The sequence below is a fragment of the Rosa rugosa genome, chromosome 7 (genome assembly GCF_958449725.1).
Source record: "Rosa rugosa chromosome 7, drRosRugo1.1, whole genome shotgun sequence".
Taxonomy (NCBI): domain Eukaryota; kingdom Viridiplantae; phylum Streptophyta; class Magnoliopsida; order Rosales; family Rosaceae; genus Rosa; species Rosa rugosa.
This window is the reverse complement of record NC_084826.1, coordinates 16,232,481-16,242,258: the sequence shown is the minus strand read 5'-3', so window position 1 is coordinate 16,242,258 and position 9,778 is coordinate 16,232,481. Positions and strand designations below refer to the sequence as shown.

Sequence of the window (9,778 nt, the reverse complement as noted above, 5' to 3'; positions counted from 1 at the left end):
TCAACTGCACATTACACCTCTCAATAATTACATAAACCAAATCCTCAAGCTACTTATTACAGTACACTCTCACCAAAACAAATTATAAAGCTCAAGAGAGCACAATTCTCCTCACAAAACAAATGCTATAAATCTAATACTAATACTCTAAACCGCACGATCACTGCCCTGATTCTCCTGACCTGTAGGATTACCCGCTACACATTTTGAATAGTGTACCGGGAGTTGCAACAACACAAAACCCGGTAAGCTTTTGACAGCCCGTATGAGTAAACAAGAAAGAACTGTTGATTTATTCAATTATATTTACTATAACTCAAGTAAACAATCAACACACTCACAAGGTAACTCCAAAAATCACAGAAACATATAAGTATATTCTCGATGCTTTCTTTTAAAACTCCACATTTGACTGATCACAACCAACAAATATTGCAACATTAATATGTGAAATAACATTAAAGCAAAGCATGCTTGATTCTCTTTTCACTAACACCTTCACATATTAGCAATATATCACAGATAGATATTTGATCAAAATAATATAAGTACACTTTTCATTTTAGTGAATTTTCGGATTAACTGGTAACAAATCACAAATCCACGTACTAGGGTATGTCTACTATACCCAAAATACGGGTAAGCCGCAGCATACTAAGGCTACTTCCAAAGTATGTATACCCAAGGTCGGCTACTTCCTTCCTATGAGTATAATAGTGCACTATCTGTAGGGACTAGGGCCCAGACTTAACGTCTCATAACACCAAAACATATTTACCAGTAATTCATTTAAGCACGGGGTTGTAGGAATCACCCGGCTTCACAACTGTACTTCTCAGACATAATCAAATTCACAAAATACAATCTTTATGATTTATAGATCGTATATATGTATATGTACACCCACATAAAGAGACATATTATTTCAAGATAAATCTTTATTTCTTAAAATAATTTCCACATAATCACAAGTGGGCATATAAAATAGCTTTCACACCACATGATCAACATTTCATTATTCAACAATTAAAATGCGAGATTAATAGCTTGAATAATATCCAATCCATTCTCAATCATTTCATCACACCAATCACACATCAACCAATATATATATTCCACGTAAATATATATATACGTAATCATCCGCTCAGGGATGATCACTAATACCAACTATAGTTCAAGCATAAAAACCGTGAAATTCATTTGTACAATAAAATCATTTTACTTACCTATGGACCGTAGTTGATCAAGTCCATATGATTTAAAACAAATATTTATTCCACAAATATTTTCACACAATTGCGATAAAAATAAAGTAATTAAATTTATTCGGTTCGTAATATGAACCACGTGAGGTTTACTCACCTCTAATCCAGCTGCGTCTTCTAAAAAGCCAAATATATCAATCCGAATCGTCCACCAAATCAATCCATCGATCACCTAATCCAATAATGATCTTAACTTAGCCAACAACTCATAAACGTACTTAAACGACGATCCAACGGTCAGATCTGAATATAATGATGATCCAACGGTCGGATTCAAATTAAACGATGAACCAACGGTCGGATCTGAATTTAATGATGATCCAACGGTCGGATCCTCACGGATCGCCTTTAGGACCATCCTCCAAAATTATCACGAAGATCCAACGGTCCAATCTTCCTGAATTGCCCTTACTAATATCTCCATAATTTTATATGAAAATCCGACGGTCAGATTCTCACGAATCGCCTTCCGAATTACTGTTTTACAATCATACGAAGATCCAACGGTCGGATCTTCGCCCGTGACCTCACAAAGTCATCGGTACAGTCATACGATCAACATATCTAAATTTGAAGCAAAACCAATGGTCTGATCTTCGCAGATCGTAAACCGAAGATAAAACGTAAAAATCGTAAATAGTAACGTAAAAACGTAAATCCACTATTTATCAACTTTTTCTAACATGACCATGTTATATATCAAAACGCTCGTATGGATGCATAGATCATCGCCTAGATAATGAAAACTCGAAATATGGTCTGACGCGCCGCCACAAGCGGTGGTCAGTGGGCGGTCAACGCGGCGGTCAACTCCGGGTCAACCACCTCCGATGGCAAAGCGACCAACTACAAACTTGTTCAAAATGAAAGGGTGATCGACTTCCATACCTGGATCTAAGTCTGGTTTGGCCTAGATCGTCCTAGATCAAGCTTGGAAGTTGGATTAATCTCGTGCGTCTGATCAGATTCCAGATTGAATCAGAGACGTCGAAATCTTCAACTCGTGATCTTTCACTCCACACTCAAAATCGTCGTGCAAGGCTCATATGGGTATGATCAGGGGGAGAAGGACAACCCAAAACCGAGAGGATCGGTTGAGGTGATGCCGGAAAATAGGTTTTCCGGCCGGTTCACCGATCGGTGGCTGGGGTGCTCCGATCTCCGTCTGGGGGCAGTGGCTGGGCGAGGGAGCAGCACAGGGCGGCTGGGCGTGAAGAGACGAACACGGGAGAGCCCGGGTCCGGGGCCGGAGGCGCCGTTTTCGGCCGGGTTGGGTCGACTAAGACCCGTCGGGTCTGAGGGTCGAAGGAAGAGAGAGAACGGAGAGAGCTGGGGGACTGTTCAGCAAAAATGAGATTTTTTCGTCCTTAATGAAAAATTCTGATTTTTCTGCTATTTATAGAAAAATCTCAATTTTCAAATATTCATAACTTATTCATACGAACTCCGAATATTGCGTTCCACATATGTACGAGATCGTATCGACGAGCTCTACAACTTTCATGAAGGAAGTTTTTCCCAAATTCCGTACGTATAAAAAGTCAATTTCCACGAGCCCCTAAATAACGTTCGTTTTCGAAAATAAAATCGTTCGAACTAATTCCACAACTTTTCCAAGCTTCGTACTCGCTCCTACGACCGCAAAATCATTTCTAAAAATCCACGGAATTTAATTTGGATTTTCCGGGGTATTACAGATATGATCAAATTTTCCTTCGTCAAAACTGCTTTCGTAGCTTTTGAGCGGTCAGCCTTCTTTAAATTAACACGACTAGAAGAGAAAGATACACATTGAGAGACAATTGGTACTTCCACCAAACCTGAATTGAGATGAGATGAATCTAAAAGAGTAGAAGCAGTAACTGGAGAACAAGGAGGTGACTTCCCAACTGATGTAGAGATAAGAGCAGCCGTTGAATCAAATTGCATCCTCGATGACGTGCTAGGAGACCTCCCAGGCACAAGTATCGGAAGCACAAAACTCGTATCGCCAATGCAGAAGTAAAGAAAGCTCCCAACTGAGGGTCCCGATACCCCTCTGGGCGATATCGGGAACCCCAAGCGTCCTACACCAAAACAAACGGGACCAAGCTCCTACAAATCTGCTACATTAGAAACATCTCCAACGACCCAAAGAAGTAACTGTTTACTATTGCTTTCCATTATCATTATCTTATATCGATACTGACTTATGCATCAGAGAGTTGAAGGCCGGTACACCCGGTCTTCCCTTTGACCTTTGTTTATGTTACAGATAAGCGAGACCGATAGCGATGGTAGCAGACCAGAGCATCTCATGATTTAGCTGGATCGAACCCCTTCCAAGACAGCTGAAACATTTGGCGCTCGACATGGAACAGCCAAAGACGAGGAAGGAGGTACAATCCCTTACTGGGAAAGTTGTTGCTCTCGCCCGGTTCATATCGCTCTTAACCGACAAGTGCACTTCCTTCTTTAAACTCCTTAAAACACTACAAGAAATTACCCATTTAGAGACAAAACTATTTGTAACAAACCTAGATTTCGTCTCCTTAACCTCTCATGGGTGACGATATATTGATATCGTCGCTAAAGTTTTGTCTTTTAAACAAACATAATTCACTGTTTTTTTAGAGACAAAATTATCAAAAGGGGGGACAACTATTTTTCACTACACCAAAAAATGAAACAGACAACGGGCAAAATTCGTTGTCTGATTTGGACGCTCACCGTTGTGTATCGGAGCGTTGTGTGTTTAAAATTTGCACAACGGTGCAACACCGTTGTATGATATGCAATCAGTCGACAGATTTTCGTTATCACCGTTGTGTCTTCTCTCGGCAGATGATAGGCAGAGCTGCTGCACAGCATGGCAGATGCATTATTCATACAACAGAACTTGTTTTCAAACTGTTGTTGGAAAGCCTAGTCAGACAACGTGTTCTTTGATGTCATCGTCGCCTGATATACTATCACACTTCAGTTTTAATGTCTGTTTGTTGTGTGAATTGGTTTTGGACAACATTAGTTCAGTTTTTATCGTTGTGTGATTGTAAAATGAGAAGACATTTTTTCTTTAAAACCATTGTGTGATATGTATAGAATGCATTGAGTGAATGGCCAGTTTTGTGTGGGATTGCCACACTATAAAACTGTTGTACGATCAATTTCATTTGCTATATTTTGAGCATAGCTCCATTTTACCTAATGAACAGTGATCAATTGGAAACAAAACACACTGCAAATCATCAAATGGATCCACCAAGATGCATTCATATTAGTCATTGTTCCACAAAATCATGAAACCTAAAAGCCAAAGTGGCATATGTTCACTAAACCCAAAAGTAAAATGATCGACCTAGTACTTTGAATCTTTGATAATGAATTGGTACATAATACTTGAGAGAAATCAAGACTAATATCAGGAAGTGGTGGGATGTGGGATCAAATCTAGCTCTCCACCTGCCTTCCCAGCACCAACTATGCACCATCCTTTATTTGAACAATATGATCTGCAAAGAAAGCAACACACAAGTCAGTATCAAACCATCAACTTTTTCTCTATCTATAGAGAAGGAAAAGTGCATCATCTAAATAGCATGAGAGAGAAAGCGCTTAACTTACATTAGATTTAGGGTCAAGTGAAGTTGATTTATAACACATGTATAAGGTACAAACCCAAAAATGCACCAAAACATATTAAAAGGTAAACATTAGTAGAAGGTAATTTCATTAGGAAAAAAAGAGCATGAATGATTAAAATTTCATTTATAGTACAAAGGATAATTTGGAAAACAAACTTAACTCCCCAAGTATAGCACCAAAACAGCTAAAAATGCACTGTGTTTATATGCATCTATGAAGACCAAGAAAACCCCTTTCAAATCTAAAACAGTTATACAGAAAATAATCAAAAGGGTTTGATTTCTAAGTCGAAAAAACACGAACTAAAACCATAAAAATTGCCGGAAATACCCAAAATCCTACAAACATACTCATAAGCATTCTAAGAGTAACAATAAGCTACAAGCTTGAGACAGTTTCAGAAAACTGGTAACAAGAAAGAAAAATTCACCAACAACTATTCTTTCAGTCATTTTAAGCACAACTTTCCAGATTTCAAGTAGACATGCAAAGCTACTATTTTGCATAGTTTCATGCTATTCGCAGTTCAAATGGATGGTCAAACAAGAATCCAAATTGACTAAAATGCTGAATTCTGCAGAAATCCTGAAACAGTGCAGTAACTTCAAAATAGCATAAGTATCTCATTTTAACTCATTTTTTCACAAAACAATGTTCAAAATGATCATTGAAGAGTCTCCTTTAAGATATCAAAAACTGAGAGTAAAACAAGAAGTATAGGTTTTTCGAAAAATCATGAAATGCCCCACTGGTTCAGCTAGGGTGTCAAACGCGGGAAGAGTCAGAATATCAAAACAGGCTTAGCCACTCATATCAAATGCTTGTAGATACTTGAACCTAGAGACGATAAGCCAATATCGGTAATACTAGAAGAAAAATGCTTAGCAAATTAACAATTCCTAAAATCATGCAGAAAACAGAAATATCACCCAATACTCGATGGAGCTGACAGCTAATTAAACATAACCAATAGCTACCCCAACTATCGAGCTCAACATATCAATGATAGATAAACAAAAAAAAACACATTGAAGGAAATCACTACTGACCTCTGCCTTAGCATGGACAATCTCTTGAAGCTCATAAGGGAACAATGAATTGGACTTTTGTTGAAGGCTCTTCACAACATGGTTGGCTGCATCATGAACTTGAGGATCATGAGGATGCACATCTTGCCATCCTGGAGCATGCCCACCTGATCAAAACCCAATTCAGTCCCATAACCCAGTTCGGAATAATATAAATTCTGGAAATGGTAGAATAACTCCTAACAAGATTTAGGGTCATTTTTCAGTCATGTATACCACAGCTGTTGGCAACCAAGCCTACCATTTTTGTATGAATGCATCTTAAATTAGATGTCTTACTTCTACCCAAAAGTTTAAAGCTTCAAATATTGGACTCCACACAAAGGAAAAATCAATAAATAGGCAGAAAGAGATAGAGACAGGAATTATCATTGATATGATTTGGAAACGCAAGTACACTAAACGCAAGTGTCTAGGACAATGCCTCACTGGTTTGGAAGCCTTATCATTGCAATTTTATCTTTACAGTGATTTAATGGAAATTGTTTGCTTTACCTCTTCAGATTCCTCATTTCTTTCTCAGCCCATGTCTTCATCATTTTCCTGGGATTGTTCTTGCAGTATCCGCGTCTGAATCGGAAGTCCCCTTGTACATATCTATCCCTGTCCTTGAAGTTTATTGGACACAAAAGAGAGAAAACTTATCATTGATGAGCATACCATCTTCACAACACAAGAAAAATTTATTAGGCCACATATCAAGTTTTCCATAATGAGTCTGATCATGGACCTCATGGTCTGCAAAGTTGAGTCTACTATAAATATACTAACCAATTTCCACTACTTGCATTTCAGACTTGGTGTTGGAGCTGTAGTAAGAAATCAAAAGTGGCCACCTTTATGAGAAAGAATGTGTGTTCGTTTGAATATTTCTATTGGTCATGTACTTATTTGTGAATGATTAAGTGGTTAGTTGCATTCAAGAAAAGGTAACGGTGTACTAGACGTACTTATCTTGTATCAGTGTGATGATGAAGTTTGACTATGTTTATGACTTCATCTGAATCAATAAACATGCTTTTGAAGAGTACTAGACGTACCTATATTGTATCAGTGTGATCATTGTGATGATGAAGTTTGACTATGTTTATGACTTTATCTGAATCAATATACATGCTTTTGATTTTCTACAAATCTTTCAATGGTTGAGACTTGTGAACCATTTTGGTTTGCTTAAATAAGTATTACAAATATATTATGTGATGCTCCCCAAATTTCATGTTGGCAGGCAGACCCTCGAATCATCGCCTACTGTTTTGTTCAGATACCATGTAATCTTATCAGACATTTAGTAGACTTGGTATAGCCAAAGAGGCAGATATAGGCATATATCTCAAATATTATACCCACAATCAGGCCAACAAATTAAATGCATTTACTCCTAGCTATCCATTATCCAAGTATCCATACAAAGCACTATAGGTGCTTATATTTAACATAGTTCAAAATTTCAATTCATTATAGATAGCAGTTAAAGTCTCCACCTCTTAACAGTATAAACTAGTTGGACTTAGAAAATTGCTCTCAAGCTTCTGGCTATTTCTTAGATTCCGTTTTTATTCTTTTAAGTAATCACTTCATCAATGAACTCACTTCATCAATGACACATATATCTCAAAAGCCACACGGATGTATCATATGCACGTTTTGGCACTAGCACTAGCACAGTTAAAAGTTGCTGAAATACAGTCATTAGAAAAGGCCAAACGTGCCACAGAACTTACTTAAAGTCCAGAACAGATGTTTTGAACACTTTGATTGCCCGTTCCTGACCATCAGAATTGGTTGCATGATAAACATTTGCCTGCTCAAGAAGAAAGAATAGTTCAATAATGCAAAAGAAAAGAAATATTATTCATCAGATGGAAACTAAAAGATTCAGCATTTATAACCAAAACATAATTTCATTCAGGTATTAAAGTAAGATAATGCACAACATACTTCTTTCCCAGTGGAAATGCAGCCATTTCCAGTAGCAACCCTTTTCTTCAAGGCAACCCGAAAATTATTAGGGAAAAATTAGCAAAGTTGTAAAAACAAACAAAACCAAACCGGTTTAGTATGAACCAATCAGAACCGAACAATTCTCGTGACACAAAACAATTCTCCAAAAAGAACATCAACTATAGACGATTAGACGTAGTATGAACCAAACCAGTCCTACAAATTTCACCAAAAACTAATCGAATACCACGATATATGAAGCATAGAACAATAGATTTCAACAAATTAAAGCTTCAGAACATATTTAATAGCAGTCCACAAATTCAATAGTCAAGCTCAGAATACTCACAAGTCTAGCTCCTGCAATCAATACCAACAATAGCTGTCAAGCTCACTCCACCAGTCAAACTGAGTCTACAGCTTCTTCCAACTCCACCAGATATGCCTTGTGGGTCCGCTGAGAATAATCAACAAGGCTATCCAAATACCAAATCCAAACCTCAACAATCTAAATAGAAGCAGATAAGATCGAGTTAGTATTATGACAAAATTAGATAACTGACATAAATTTTCATCTTCTTGTGGAGATCATATGAGAGCACAAGGTGATGGGTCGTACATAGCCGATGTGGCTTCATAGGATGGTTGGGCCTAAAGTAGACGCTGCCCACATCCCCTACAAAACCCAATTTTCTTCTCAATTTCTGTAATCAAAAGTGGAGTCAATGGACATGAAACTGGTTCCTCTGCAAGTAAGTTCTTCAAGACCGAAATTCCCTGCCACAATAAAACCCATGTTAAATTTCAACTACAAATAGGTAAATGATAACACGACAAAATAGAAAGCACAGAAATTGCAATTACCAATTGTTGAAAGTAGTGATGAGAAGGCCTTGGAATGGTTGGAGAAGATGGTCTGCTGCAGATTCTCTGCAAATAAGGCAAACCAGCTGCGCATAGAACAAAGTAAGATTCTTTCTATCAATGAAAGCAAATAAGCAAAGCAAGATGAGATTTTGAAGCTACTTAGCCAATGAATAACCAACAAACCAGGTTATAATCGAGATTAAAAACCAAACAAAATGCAGTTCTTCACCAAAACAAATCAAAATTTAACTCACCAAGAATAGCTGAGAAACCCCCAAATCGAAGAACCCACAAATGGACCCTAGTTTCAACTCCGGAATTTCAATGTCTAGATTTAAACTCTAATTTCCTCTATCTTCTCCCCAGTACGAAGAACCCACAGATGGATCGAAACCCTAATCAATGAGTATAGTGGTGGATAAGTACAGTCGAGCTTTAATCGAAATGTATTTTGATGGCATATGGTGTTTTGCTGAGAGACCCATGTATGGTGTTTTGATGAGATCAGATCGATGGTGTTTTGATGAGATCAGATCGATGGTGTTTTGAGAAGAGAGCTGCTCGAAGAAAGATAGTTGAGGAAACTGCTATTTTGACTAAGTGTTGGTGGGAGACGGCAAATATCATTCAATAGACCTAGCTGCTAGCTAATTATTAAGTTGTACCAACACGTGCTATTAATATGAATCAGACAATAAATAGACCAAGTTTTGTTGTCTGATTTTGAATAAATTAAACTTGACCCAATTCCAAAGAGGGAAAAGTTCCCGCTCATATGCAAACCAAAGTAATATGTTAGGTGGTGCCCATTTACACAACACAAATAACTCATTTGATTGTGGGATCATCAATCTGTTGTATATCTCAATCAAAACTTGTAGGTTTTGGGGGGGCTTGAGTGCCATTTTGGGCCAAATATAGGCACATCCAGACATTTTCCTCTTGATCACACAACAAAAGGTAAAAAACGGTTGTATCATATTTTGC

General features: G+C 37.7%; 2 long non-coding RNA genes across 2 annotated transcripts; both read right to left on the bottom strand.

Moving 5' to 3' along the window:
• Nucleotides 1-4,506: 4,506 nt before the first annotated feature.
• Nucleotides 4,507-6,596, bottom strand: LOC133722152 (uncharacterized). Its single transcript, XR_009852505.1, has 3 exons — nucleotides 6,476-6,596; nucleotides 5,942-6,087; nucleotides 4,507-4,759 (listed from the first exon to the last, which is right to left on the bottom strand). It is a non-coding gene; the product is annotated as an uncharacterized LOC133722152 (long non-coding RNA).
• Nucleotides 6,597-7,701: 1,105 nt separating this feature from the next.
• Nucleotides 7,702-9,412, bottom strand: LOC133722153 (uncharacterized). Its single transcript, XR_009852506.1, has 6 exons — nucleotides 9,046-9,412; nucleotides 8,789-8,874; nucleotides 8,544-8,701; nucleotides 8,274-8,432; nucleotides 7,922-7,966; nucleotides 7,702-7,784 (listed from the first exon to the last, which is right to left on the bottom strand). It is a non-coding gene; the product is annotated as an uncharacterized LOC133722153 (long non-coding RNA).
• Between the last annotated feature and the right edge of the window lie 366 nt (nucleotides 9,413-9,778).